Source organism: Oncorhynchus mykiss, chromosome 1 (assembly GCF_013265735.2).
Source record: "Oncorhynchus mykiss isolate Arlee chromosome 1, USDA_OmykA_1.1, whole genome shotgun sequence".
Classification (NCBI taxonomy): domain Eukaryota; kingdom Metazoa; phylum Chordata; class Actinopteri; order Salmoniformes; family Salmonidae; genus Oncorhynchus; species Oncorhynchus mykiss.
Window position 1 is genome coordinate 32,911,188 of NC_048565.1, and position 14,232 is coordinate 32,925,419.

General features: G+C 43.8%; 1 protein-coding gene across 2 annotated transcripts in view; it reads right to left on the minus strand.

The window, feature by feature from the left end:
* The window catches only part of grm3 (glutamate receptor, metabotropic 3), a 49,684-nt gene extending 36,272 nt beyond the window's left edge, over positions 1-13,412 (minus strand). For both annotated transcript variants that reach the window (XM_036976060.1, XM_036976052.1), the window contains exon 1: positions 13,321-13,412. The gene's annotated coding sequence lies outside the window, so the exon portion shown is untranslated. The remainder of the gene's footprint in view (positions 1-13,320) is intronic.
* Positions 13,413-14,232: the final 820 nt, after the last annotated feature.

Consider the following 14,232-nt stretch of genomic DNA (forward strand, 5'->3'; position numbering starts at 1 on the left):
CTACAGTCCCTGGTTCATATCCAACCGTAATTGGGAGTCCCATAGGGTGCTGCACACTTGGCCCAGTGTCATCTGGGTTTGACCAGGGTAGGCTGTTATTGTAAATAAGAATTTGTTCTTAACTGACTTTCCTAGTTAAATAAAGGTTATATGTAAACTAAGACTATTTTTACATAAGGCGCAGGCATTACTGTAGGTCTATGTCTTACAGCAGGCTAGATTTACCAAATTAACTGGTTTTATTCAAACTCAAACCCTATGTAAATGCCTTTGCTTCTGGGTATGCTGCCTTGTGGAAGAGAGATGACACACACAGGGAGGAAACACCGTACACCTCATCCAATTCCATAGGGTGAACTGGCGATAAACTGCCAGCCTGTATGCTCTGCAAACAAAATCAGAAGAAAAGTTAGTCTGATACCGAAACTAAATCACAATGTATTTATACTGAGCATGCCCCATTGTTGGTTAGAATAAGATTTCATGAATCATGATGCTGTCTATGATTCAAACACCGGTCATCTAATCAAAAGGTGAATGTGTTACCAATGTGCCAAACATATACGGTGGGGAGAACAAGTATTTGACAACCTGCAAAATTGGCAGTGTTTCCTACTTACAAAGCATGTAGAGGTCTGTAATTTTCTCATATGTACACTTCAACTGTGAGAGACGGAATCTAAAACAAAAATCCAGTAAATCACATTTTATGATTTTTAAGTAATTCATTTGCATTTTATTGAATGACATAAGTATTTGATCACCTGCCAACCAGTAAGAACACTCTACAGAGCTGGGCTCAATGGAAGAGTGGCCAGAAAAAAGCCATTGCTTGAAGAAATATAAGCAAACGCTTTTGGTGTTTGCCAAAAGGCATGTTGGAGACTCCCCAAACATATGGAAGAAGGTACTCTGGACAGATGAGACTAAAATTGAGCTTTCTGGCCATCAAGAAAAATGCTATATCTGGCACAAACCCAACACCTCTCATCACCCCGAGAACACCATGTTTTTCATTGGCAGGAACTGGGAAACTGGTCAGAATTGAAGGAATGATGGATGGCGCTAAGTACAGGGACATTCTTGAGGGAAACCTGTTTCAGTCTTCCAGACATTTGAGACTGGGATGGAGGTTCACCTTCCAGCAGGACAATTACCCTAAGCATACTGCTAAAGCAACACTTGAGTGGTTTAAGGGGAAACATTTAAATGTCTTAGAATGGCCTAGTCAAATCTCAGACCTCATTCCAATAGAGAATCTGTGGTATGACTTAAAAATTGGTGTACACCAGCAGTAACCCATCCAACTTGAAGGAGCTGGAGCAGTTTTGCCTTGAAGAATGGGAAAAAATCCCAGTGGCTAGATGTGCCAAGCTTACAGAGACATACCCCAAGAGACGTGCAGCTGTAATTGCTGCAAAAGGTGGCTCTACAAAGTATTGGCAATGGGGAGGTGTATAGTTAAGCACGTTTTTATGTCTTATTTCTTGTTTGTTTCTCAAAATAAATACTTTGCATATTCTAAGTTGTTGTGTAAATCAAATGATACAAACCCCCAAAGATCTATTTTAATTCCAGGTTGTAAGGCAACAAAGTAGGAAAAATGCCAAGGGGCGTGAATACTTTCGCAATGCACTGTAAAAGTAGTAGAGGTCCAATGTCTGCAGTACATACCTATTCCCATTTTGGAATGTCCGGATGATGGATGCTATGGTGAAGTGACTCAGATTGGGCAGCACTCTCTGCCCAGCCTCTCTCAAGGTTAAACCACAGTTGACCACATGGTCCACCACAGTCTCACAAATTTCATCAGAGATTACTGTTCTTGCTCTTCCTCCACCTCTTTCTGCCAATTTGCTCCCATTGTTATCCAAACACAGAAGTGCTCACCTGTGACCTTTTTATTCACACCAAAGGTCTGATTGCAAAGTGAACATTTACGCAGTTAGTGTTTGCACATGTGAAGAGAGAAAGTGATCAATTGGTAATTGGGTTTAGTGTGTTGAACAGTGTTGCTTTTCATTTGCACACAAGAGATTTTAGTTGTGAAAGTTGTGCCACAGGTAGAGAATTGTGTGTTGTGTTTTGCCAAATGTTTGTTATAGAATTGCAATCTGAGTGTGAAGCAAAACATGTGCCAGTAGTATTGCAGATCTGATGTCTGGTTGTACTAAATTATTTACAGGTTGGGTCATTGTGCCTCATGGGCCAGTTTTAGTGTGTAAACAATTGAGAAAAACTGTAAATTGAAGGAATGAATCCGAGCCTCACACGTATCACCTGTTGAAGGCGAGGCTCCCACCAGTGAGGCGCAGACTTCATTGACCTTGACAGGCGTGATTTTAATTCTGTCAAACATTGTTGTGAGAGTGTAACTCCCCATAGTATGTTCTACCTCATTTCCCTTCTTCAGGGAACAGTAGTTCATAATGATATGTTTTCAACACCTTTCAATACCTCATCTTGCGTGGATAACAGCACTCAGACTTTTAAAAAATGTTTAATGAATTGGAGAACACATTGGGAGGGATCTTAAACCATTCCCCCATACAGAATCCTTCCGGATTCAAGTCCGGACACTGAAATGGCCATTGCTAAATGATGATTTTGTGGCCAACTAACCATTTCTTTGTGGATTTTGATCGGTGCTTGGGGTTATTGTCTTGCTGTAAGATTCACTTACGGCCAAGTTTCAGCCTCCTGGCAGTGGCAACCAGGTTTTTGCTAAAGTTCATGATGCCGTTGACCTTAACTCTGAGCGGTTGTTTTGGGCCTTGTACAGGGCCCGTTGAGTTAGGGGATACAAATAGAATTTGAAAGCTACAGGCCTTGTCTTTTTGTAAATCAAACTCAAACCTTACTACTGGCAATGTCATAAGAATCTAAAATGGCTGTGTTCCAATTGGAATTTGCTCATGTTTGGAGCGCCACCATTAGGTAAATATTTTTTTTAATAATTTTGGAACAATAATTGGTGACATATTTTATCTCAAAACTAGTTTTAATCCCTTATTCCCCAACATCGGGACAATTGGGGGTGTCACATCTAATCCAATGCCCTCTACTGCTCATCCTGTGTCTCCTTGACCTGCCGTCACTCCCCCAGTACTCAATCCCTCTCCCCCTCTCTCTGTGTGTGTGATTGTGTGGGCGGAGACAGGTGTGCTGGAGTCAGAGCAGATCCCCACCAAGACCTCTATAAATACTCAGCTCTGCCACTTCCACACTGCCAGATCGTAATCTCTGCTCATTCTGCCCACTTTGACTCTGGTCCCTGTCTCCAGTTCCACGGCATCCTGCTACTCTGTCCTGGATTCCCCGCTCTCCTACTCCCTTTTATTCCCCTCCGGACCTGCTTACCCTGTCCCAACCCCTCTCGCTCCAGCCTCAGCCTCCCCACCTGGTTTCCTGCAAGCCACCCAAGCTTCCACTGGACGGCACTCGATCTCCCCCCTGTGTTTCAATAAATACCTTGTTTACTTCATCCCAGTCTCCTCATCTGAGTCTGCTCTTGGGTTCCCCTGTTCCACTCCGCGTAACAGTACGATCTGGCCCAAGAGATGAACCCAGCAGACTCAAATACTCACTACCAAACCCTCGCCGGTCAAGGCACCCTGCCCGAGCAACATAACCAAGCCCTGAAAACCCTTCTGGGGGACATCAAGGAGTTTTCACGGTGCCTGTCTGACCTACAGGACCAAACCTTCGCGAGAGATCACAACCAGTCCCAAATCCTTCTTCTCCACTCCAGGAGCCATTTGTTCCAACTTCCGAGCGTTATGATGGCAACCTCGGAGCTTGCAGAGCCCTTTTGGTGCAATGTTCACTCATATTTGAGCAACAGTCCTACTCTTATGCTTGCAAACGGCCAAGATTTCCTTCCTGATTGGCTGCCTCCATGGAGCAGCGATTTCCTGGGCCAAGGCGGTGTGGGAGAGACAGTTCCCATCTGCATCTCCTACTCCAGATTCACGGAGGAGATGAAGGTCTTCGACCACCCGATCTGCGGTAAGGATGCCGCTAATCGACTCCTGTCCCTCCGTCAAGGCTCTGCTTCAGTCCCTTGTCCTACTTCTCCGACTGCATCCCCTTCCAAGGCTCTCCCAGATCTGGAACCCATGCAGCTCGGCCGGGCCCGTCTCTCTCCAGAGGAGAGGCAGTGGCGAATCGGCGCTAGGAGCTGCCTATACTGTGGCCAGGTTGGTCACTTTGTCTCCACTTGTTCCCTGCATCCAGCAAGGAAAAGGGATATACTGTTGAGCCAAAGTGCCTGCCCATCTTCCCCCAGACTCCTGCTTGAAGGCAACATTGTGTGGCAGAGCCAGGCTTTCCCTCTGTCTGTTCTCATCGATCCAGGCGAGAGCTTCCTGGACCGAGGTGTTGTTACCCAGTTGGGCCTGGACACTGTCCCACTCGTATCACCTCTCGATGCCAACACTGTCAACGGACAGCTCCTCGCCCGTGTCTGTGAGAGAACCGTCCCTGTCATCCTGCGTCTCTCTGGAGAACACCAGGAAAAGATCAGTTTCAACATAATCGACTGTCCTCAATCTCCCCTGGTTCTTGGCCATCCAAGGTTGAAGCTACACAACCCACAGATTGGCTGGACCGCCGGTAGGGTAACCACTTGGAGTTAATTGTGTCACTCAAAATGTCTACATTCTGCCCTTGCCCCTGTCTTGTCTGTTCCCCAGTCCATTCCAGAACCTTCGGACCTGTCATCACTTCCTCCCATGTATCATGATCTAGCACCTGTGTTCAGCAAGCACCATGCCCTGTCGCTGCCGCCTCATCTGTCGTACGACTGTGCCATTGACCTCCAGCCTGGAACTCCTCTCCCCAGTAGCTGGTTGTTTAACCTCTCGCCCAGGTGCGAAGACTACCAAGCCTGATGCCCTCTCCCGCCAGTTCACCACAGACAACACGGGTACAGAGCCGGAAGTCATTGTGCCATCCACCTGCATAGTTGCCGCCGTCGCCTGGGAGATCAAGTTCCGTATCCGCCAGGCTCAGCAGAACCAGCCTGACCCGGGAAACAGTCCTAGTAATGCTCTGTTTGTTCCTGATTGTGTTTGCTCTGATGTTTTTCAGTGGGGCCATTCTACCCACCTCCCCTGTCACCCTGGTATGAACCGGACCCTCGCCTTCCTGCGTCAGTGCTTTTGGTGGTCCACCATCGAGAGAGATGTCCGACAGTTTGTCTCAGCCTGTTCGTTTTGTGCCCGGAACAAAACCTACACTAAACCCACTTCCGGTCTGCCCCGCACTCTTTCCATATCCTGTTGCCCCTGGTCACACATAGCTCTGAAATTCGTCACTGGCCTTCCCCCATCTAACGGCAACACCGCCATCCTCACCATTATTGACAGGTTTTCCAAAGTGGCTCACTTCATTCCCATCTCCAAGCTCCCATCCTCCAGGGAGCCTGCAGACCTGTTAGTATCCCATGTGTTCCGTCTGTATGGCATCCCCACCGACATAATTTCCGACAGAGGACCCCAGTTTACCTCCCAGGTACGGAGAACCTTCTGTTTAGCTCTTGGTATCAACGTCAGTCTTTCCTCTGGATATCACCCCCAGACCAGCGGCTAGACCGAACGGGCCAACCAATAGATGGAGACTGCCCTATGCTGCATGACTTCTGCTAACCATTCCTCCTGGAGAGCTCTGCTACCCTGGGTTGAATATGCCCACAACACCCTCAAAAAGGCCTCATCAGGTACTTCACCATTCAAGTGTGCTCTGGGTTACCAACCCCCCTTGTTCCCCGACCAAGAGGTTGAGGCTCCCTCTGTCCAGGACCATCTGCGCCATTGTCACCGTACCTGGAGGAAGGCCGTGCTGCCCTACTTCGTGCCTCCGACAGGACCCAGTCCCAAGCCAACCGTTGCCGGGTCTCAGCCCCAGTCTACACCCTGGGCTAAATGGTATGGCTCTCATCGAAGGACCTGCCATTGAAGATGGCATCAAATAAACGTTCCCCCCAATTCATTGGTCCCTTTGAAATTGACCGTATCATTAACCCCTCTGCGGTGCGCCTGAAACTCCCAGCCTCTCTCAGGATCCATCCTACCATCCATGTATCCCTGACCTCTTTGGGCTAGACGTGCCGCTAGCTGCACACCTCGACAACTTCCGGTGAAATTGCAGAGTGAGAAATTCAAAATACAAAAATCATAATTTTCAACATTCATGAAAATACAAGTGTCATACATCGTTTAAAAGCTGAACTTCTTGTTAAACCAGCCACTTTGTCAGATTTCAAAAAGGCTTTATGGCGAAAGCATACCATGCGATTACCATGCGATTATCTGAGGACAGCTCCCTGCATACATCTGAGTAAAGCACCAGCCCCAATCCAAGTGCCAATGGCATTTAGAAAACTCCAAGCATTTACATTTGTCGGATGACATGAAAATAGAGCTCTTTGGTCGTGCTGCTGCTCCAGTTTCAACTGTTCTGCCTGCAGCTATGGAACCCTGACCTGTTCCCCAGACGTGCTGTTTTCGACTCTCTCTCTCTCTACCGCACCTGCTGTCTCTAACTCTGAATGATCGGCTATGAAAAACGTTTACTCCTGAGGTGCTCCTGTTGCACCCTCTACAACCACTGTGATTATTATTCTTTGACACTGCTGGTCATCCAGGAATGTTTGAAAATCTTGGCCATGTACTGTTATAATCTCCATCCGGCACAGACAGAAGAGGACTGCCCACCCCTCAGAGCCTGGTTCCTCTCTATGTTTCTTTCTAGGTTCCTGCCTTTCTAGGGAGTTTTTCCTAGCCACCGTACTTCTACATCTGCATTGCTTGCTGTTTGGGGTTTTAGGCTGGGTTTTGTATTACACTTTGACATCAGCAGATGTAAAAAGGGCTTTATAAATCAATTTTAATGATTGATTTATTGATTTGGCCACACACACCAGCAGTGGATTTGGCGTCAAAATTAGAATGCATAAGCAGAAAAGAACCCCAGACCTATACATTACACTACCCGTTCACTGCCTCAGTAAACACACACACACACACAGAGAGAGAGAGAGAGAGAGATGTAGTGTGTGTGTTGTTAAGTGGCGCACTACATGCAGCAGCAGTGGTTTGTCGTCTCTCTGTTTCTTTGACAGAGCAGAACGGTGTAAGTTTTACAGAGACACATTAAGTGCATCGAACAACATAGAACTTCTGGTCAATAAAGCCGTCCCACTGTCTAGATACAAACACACACACTACACTACGTAAGCAGAACACAATACTGCACCTAAAACTGCAGGATGGTATGAGCTGTATTTTACTGTACATGAACCATTGACATCATTGACTCATTCTACAAACAACATACTCATACATCCGTTTAGTGTAACACCACTACACCTGAACTGCATGGGCGCCATATGAATTCACGACATTCCAGTTTTCGGATTCCCAGAAAAAGCAATAAATGCACCATCAGGTGACACGCAGAAGCAGTTCAGGGATTTGTCTCCTTGTACATGCTGTTCATGTCAATGCCCAAAGCCCTCTGTCCTATCATGTCTGGCTACTGTATGAAAAGACTGACAGACCTTGAGGACTGACGGACAGACAGACGAACGGCACCCGGACTAATATACACACATATGCCCACACATGCACACACAGACACAAACACAGACACAGACAGACACATGCACGTACACACAGACACAGGGAAATGTGATTTTCCCCTTTTCAGTGTTTTAATTATTTGTTTTGAGTAGTCATTGTTGCTCATTTTTATCGAGGGTGTCGAAAATGTTGGACCTCACTGTATATAGAGACATAAAACACTGGACTGTTTCCTTTATACTGTTTATCACCCTGTGTATTCATATACTGTATTTTCCACATTCTTATATACATGCATCTACTACTGAACATTGCGTTTTGGTTCCACTGTTCATAAACTACGCATATTTATATACTGGATTCTTATTTATATACTGGTTATGTGCCAGATTCTCATCCATATCCTGTACTCTTCACATAGCTCACTCTAATATATCTAGAACTGTACATTGCATTTAGTTTTCTGATACACATATATTTGTTTTTTTTATACTGGATTCTTGACATAGCTCATTGTATTATACACTGAGTATACAAAACTACCATACCCCATTCAAAGGCACTTAAATATTTTGTCTTGCCCATTCACCCTCTGAATGACACACATACACAATCCATGTCTCAAATGTCTCAAGGCTTAAAAATGATTCTTTAGCCTGTCACCTCCCTGTCACCTTGTTAACTGGATTCGTCCTGACACTTGTGATTTCTTGCTTCTAGTTTTGATTATTATTTGTGTACTATTATTTGATTATTATTTAGTTTTACATTTTTTACTGCACTTTTAGGAGCTAGTGACACAAGATTTTCGCTGCACCTGCTATAAAGTCTGCTTAACTATGTATGCGACCAATAAACTTGAATTGTTTTAAGATTTGACACAGAAATATTCAGTTGAGAAGAGCTTATTTCCCTGTGCTGAGTAGAGAGAATGCTGTTGAACTGCTAATGATGTGATGGAGGCTCTGTACTGCATTCAGCCCACAGAGTACAGCTCTGCATGGAAAATATCATCTGGAAGGCCATATATGCACACACACACACGCATGCATCATCTATACACATCTACACAAACGCCTGGCCTATACAAGGCCATATCATATTCACACACACGTGCACCGCAATATTGTGTCATTACATGAACACACACACTCATTCTCGCTCCCTCTCTTTCTCTAAAAAACCTATTGTGAAGTTTCCAGATTGAATTACTGATCATCCCTAAACTTGACCGTTGACAGTAATAAAGAGAGCTACTTGAGCTACTTGATTCAGAATAGTGATAGATTTCAACTAGCCTACTACTCATTGTGATAGATTTATATAATAGTAACTGGTTTATGGAGGCAGAGATGTATAACCAACCAACAACAACAAACATACAGATACAAATGCTGTACAGACAGTGGGGGAATCAATTATGTATCATCACATACACACACACATACTCTACGGAACAGACTCACGTATCCATTATGCAAACATACTCACATACTCACACACACACACACACACACACACACACACACACACACACACACACACACACACACACACAAACACAATGAAGAGCAAAGCACTCAGGAGAGCCAGGTAAAGCTATGTGGGGTGAAAGAGCCCTTTTAGGAGAGACACCCTGTGACACACAGACAAGTCAAGAGAGAGAAACACACACACACTCACTCACTTACGCACACACACACTGACACACCTTGGGCTCTATTTTCGGCTGGCGTAAAGGCGGCGCTAGTGTCAACGCACATTATTTTGCAATTTTGTCATGTAAAAACTGGTCCACTGGCATTTCCAAAACATAATCTAAAGTGCTAATTTGAGGCAGCGCAGATAGGGATATTTATTACAAACAAAAAAATGGTTTTAGATACCTAGATAGTTGTACAATTGAATGCCTTCAACTGAAATGTGTCTTTCGCATTTAACCCAACCCCGCTGAATCAGAGAGGTGCGGGGGCTGCCTTAATTGACATCCACCGCACCAGGGAAACAGTGGGTTAACTGCTACAATTTTTATCATGTCAGCTCTGGGATTTGATCCAGCAACCTTTCGGTTAGTGGCCCAACACACTAACCACTAGGCTACCTGCCCTAAACTGATGTGCTTTTGGTGCCTTTATACTTTGAATTTAGAAAAAATATATATGTTTTTCCAATTTTGCTTTATTTGGTTAATAACCAAGCATAGCCACCCCTTCACTCAATTAAGGCTTTTTTTGTCCGGCCCAATGGAATCACGAAGTAGTCAAGACTGTCGATACAGGTTTTGCAGCCCAGCCTCACATTCAATTCGCGCATATATTTACAAAATGTATTTCAGCAGATTTCGTGCGTTTTTGTCGTTCAATTGATTGTGAGGCTGTGTTGGACTTTGGCTCCTGAGAAAGGTTGGAAATAAATCTTAATCACCAAAGCTTCATTAAAATATAACGTTTGAGAGTAAAATAGTGAGATGACATTCCCTTTTTATTTATGCATTGTAAGCAGGCCAACGTTATTTGAGCCATACAGGTCCCGTTTTGGTACTGCGTAAACCCCCCTTCATGATGTAGGCTTCGTGTCCATGCACATCATGAAACGAGAGACGAGAACCTCGGTGAACACTGGTGAACCTCATATTTAGAAGTTACATGTAAACTGTAACAATTGCTTGTTTTCTGTTTCATATGTTCATATTTTCTACTGGAACAAAGGATGGTTCAAGGGCAATGCGTGTCTTTTTTATCCTTGATATTTTATGATATCATTACATTTAGCATGTATTTATTGTTGTTGTTGTTAAAAAAAATACTGATTGCTTGTTGATTCACCTTCCTGGTATTATGGTGACAACGTCCGTGACGCGATTGCAAAGCAATTTCTGAAGATCTGTAATATGGTTCCGATTATGTTTATAAAACATATGCCTATTTGGGAGCAGTATAACGGTGAGTGGACATTCTCCCTTTCTCTTATTTGAACTTTGTCCAGCTACTGTGAAAAGTTTGGATGGGCATAGTCTGCGTTGTTTTCATATTATATGCCCACGGGGAGAAATGATGGTGCTTGTAAGTGTGACATAGCCTACTTAAAACAAGCTGTTGTTTTGTTTTGTTTAGAATTTGATTAGAATTATTTGTTCTCTTTTTAGGCCTTATCAATATTGAATTTAATCTTGATATTGACAATGTTCAGCATGTCCATGCTCAGCCATAATGCCTAGCCCCTATATGAGTGTGCATGCTATTGGAGCCATGCAATTAATTAGAACAATGTGTACTGCAAATGGGTTCAAGTTAAAGGTATTTAGCAAAGATAGGTCTACATTTTATTATTTTGTTTCTGTAAGCCATTTAACAAACTATAACTGACTAATATTGGAATTGGAGTTGAATCCAAGGCAATAATTAAAAGACCAAAAATACACAACTTGAAGCAACCACATATTTGGCCATGGAGTATGTTCTGATTGGCCAGGGAGGGGCCAAGCCTTGACACACCCACAACTTGTTTATTCATCAACAACCATCCCTTGTGCACCAATGCCAGCAAGTGCGCTGAAAATTGTGAAAATAAAAATAGAAAACATACACTATGTATACAAAGGTATGTGGACACCCCTTCAAATGAGTGGATTAGGCTATTTCAGCCAGACCCGTTGCTGACAGGTGTATAAAATCGAGCACACAGCCATACAATCTCCATAGACAAACATTGGCAGTAGAATGGAAGAGCTCAGTGACTTTCAATGTGGCACCGTCATAGGATGCCACCTTTCCAAGTCAGTTTGTCATATTTCTGCCCTGCTGGAGCTGCCTCTGTCAAGCTGCCCCAATGTTGTTATTGTGAAATGGAAATACCTAGGAGCAACAACGGCTCAGCCGCGAAGTGGTATTCTACACAAGCTCACATAACAGGAGAGTGTAGCACGTAAAAATCATCTGTCCTTGGTTTCAACACTCACTACCGAGTTCCAAACTGTCTCTGGAAGCAACGTCAGCACAATAATTGTTCGTCAGGAGCTTCATGAAATGGGTTTCCATGGCCTAGCAGCCGCACAAGAGCCTAAAATCACCATGTGCAATGCTAAGTGTAAAACTCTCCACCATTGGACTCTGGAGCAGTGATGAATCACGCTTCACCATCTGGAAGTCCGATGGACCAATCTGGGTTTGTCAGCTATCAGGAGAACATTACCTGTCAAATGCGCAGTGCCAACTGTTAAGTTTGGTGGAGGACAAATAATGGTCTGGGGCTGATTTTCATGGTTTGGGCTAGGCTCCTTAGTGGTTTGGGCTAGGCCCCTTAGTGGTTTGGGCTAGGCTCCTTAGTGGTTTGGGCTAGGCCCCTTAGTGGTTTGGGCTAGGTCCCTTAGTTCCAGTGAAGGGAAATCTTAACGCTATAACATACATTCTAGATGCTTCTGTGCTTCCAACTTTGTGGCAACTGTTTGAGGAAGGCCCTTTCCCGTTTCAGCAAGACAGTGCACAAAGCGAGGTCCATACATAAATGGTTTGTGGAAGAATTTGACTGACCTGCATAGAGCCCTGACCTCAACCCCATCGTACACCTTTGGTATGAATTAGAACGCCGACTGTGAACCAGGCCTAATCACCCAACATCAGTGCCGACCTCACTAATGCTCTTGTGGCTGAGTGGAAGCAAGTCCCCGCAGCAACGTTTCAACATCTAGTGGAAAGCCTTCCCATGAGCAGGTGTTCACATTCTTTTGGTCATGTAGTATATTTCTGACACACCCCTGAACCTATAGCCCTACCGCCTATGCTCAGATTTACCATTGCATTAGGTTTTTAAAAATAGAGCCCCTAGTCTGTCAGTCAGAGAGTCCTGAGAGGCAGCAGAGAAACACAGTGGCAACAGTCCCCGAATACCAGGACACTGTCCAGTTCACTTCACTAAAACAAGATCCATCTAGCCTACATCCAACTAACTATAACAACACATAAATGAGTTTGTGGTAATCGACACCACTGACTAAATACAACCTACTAAATCCCAAATCCGCCTGGAAGGGAAGACAGGTAGGAACGCAAACGCACGCGCGCGCTCACCTGCTTACGAGGAGGGCAAAGTAGCGGAGCACACCGCAGATTGATGGGTAAATCGATGCGTTCTGGTCCACTTAGTTGGTGGAACATACTCCGAAACAAAATACTTGTATGAACTCATCAGTAACTGTATCCATCAAATGTGTCACCGAGGTTAGAAAGCAGTTATTACCCCTTCACACATCGTTTCTTAGTTTGGTTTCGTGGGATCCTCTGTCCATTTGATGTCTGTAGCCTAACGAATTATATAACAGCCCAAATAACTTCTCTACGCTGCGGAAAACACTGCTACTGCTACGCGAGGAAATATACATTTTCTTTTATTTTTCTCCGATATGGCAGTCTGACTTAACCTTAGTTTCTCTGCCAAGTTGATTTTGCTCTAGTCAAGAAAGAGAATTGTCATTAATCAAATATTAGGTTATCACTCACACATCATATCTGATGATGATGAAGGATGCAGATATGATTGCGTGTCTGTAAATACAATGCACACCACACCACAACATACATTTTTATTTTACTCACGTCATTCCGTCAACATTTAATTGAACTTGCCTGAGCGCGCGCATGTGGACTACCTGTCAAAAATGATCCTACGTAGGTTTATGCGTTCTTGCAAATGGCCACATTTTAAATCCAATGTCCAGAGATTAAAAATACAAATTACTTACTTTATTTAGAATGTGAGGCGCGCAAATCTTGCAGTTATTTGAGCACTTGAGGCGAGTTTGTCTTACTCCTGATCCCTCAGAGTCAAACTGAGAGAGAGAGAGAGAAAGAGCGAGAGAGAGAGAGATAGAGAGAGCGTGAGGAGGAAAAAAATACATCTAGTACCAGAGCGCGGGCAGCCCTTGCCAGAGGATGCTTCAGTCTCCTAGCAACAACAATCGATCTGGCAAGGACATCTTTTTATTGCATAAAAAGAAACCTTGGCCATTCACCCCTTTTACCAGAATAACAGAGAGAGAGGGGAGGAGGGGGGGGGGGGAATCACCAACCTTGTGAAAACAAAATGTAAGCACATACTGACACATATTTGGAATGTATAATTAATAAAATCAGATTGTAAAATAGGATAATGTATAATAAGATAATGTATGATTAACCAGATCAAAATAAACTCATGTTTGTTTTAGTAAGACGGGATAAAGAAAACAAGAATTGCTACAGGTGTAGGTTATTAATCTGACCAGTTTTTTACAGCAGGAAAATAATCCTGCAACAACAGGAAATGTAAATTATGGCGTGGATTATAATGGATAGACACTTTTTTTAGGGGTTGATACAGTTGCAGTTAGGGAAAATAAAATCACATTTTTTAAAATGTAAATTACAAACTTTAGAAGTCTTTTTAAAACACAAATAGACCTTGACATTTCCTGGAACAACAGAGTGATCAAATTAAGATCTCACATCTTTATGTAGGCCTAAGGTTGAAAATAACACATAGCCTACATATGATAACTCATCCTCAACTTCCAGCCAAAAGGTATGCCAGTAATATGTGTAGGGTTTTGTGCTCTAAATGTTTTCATCACAAGTCCCTGTTAAACGAAATGCTACACCATTAGGCAGTATAATAT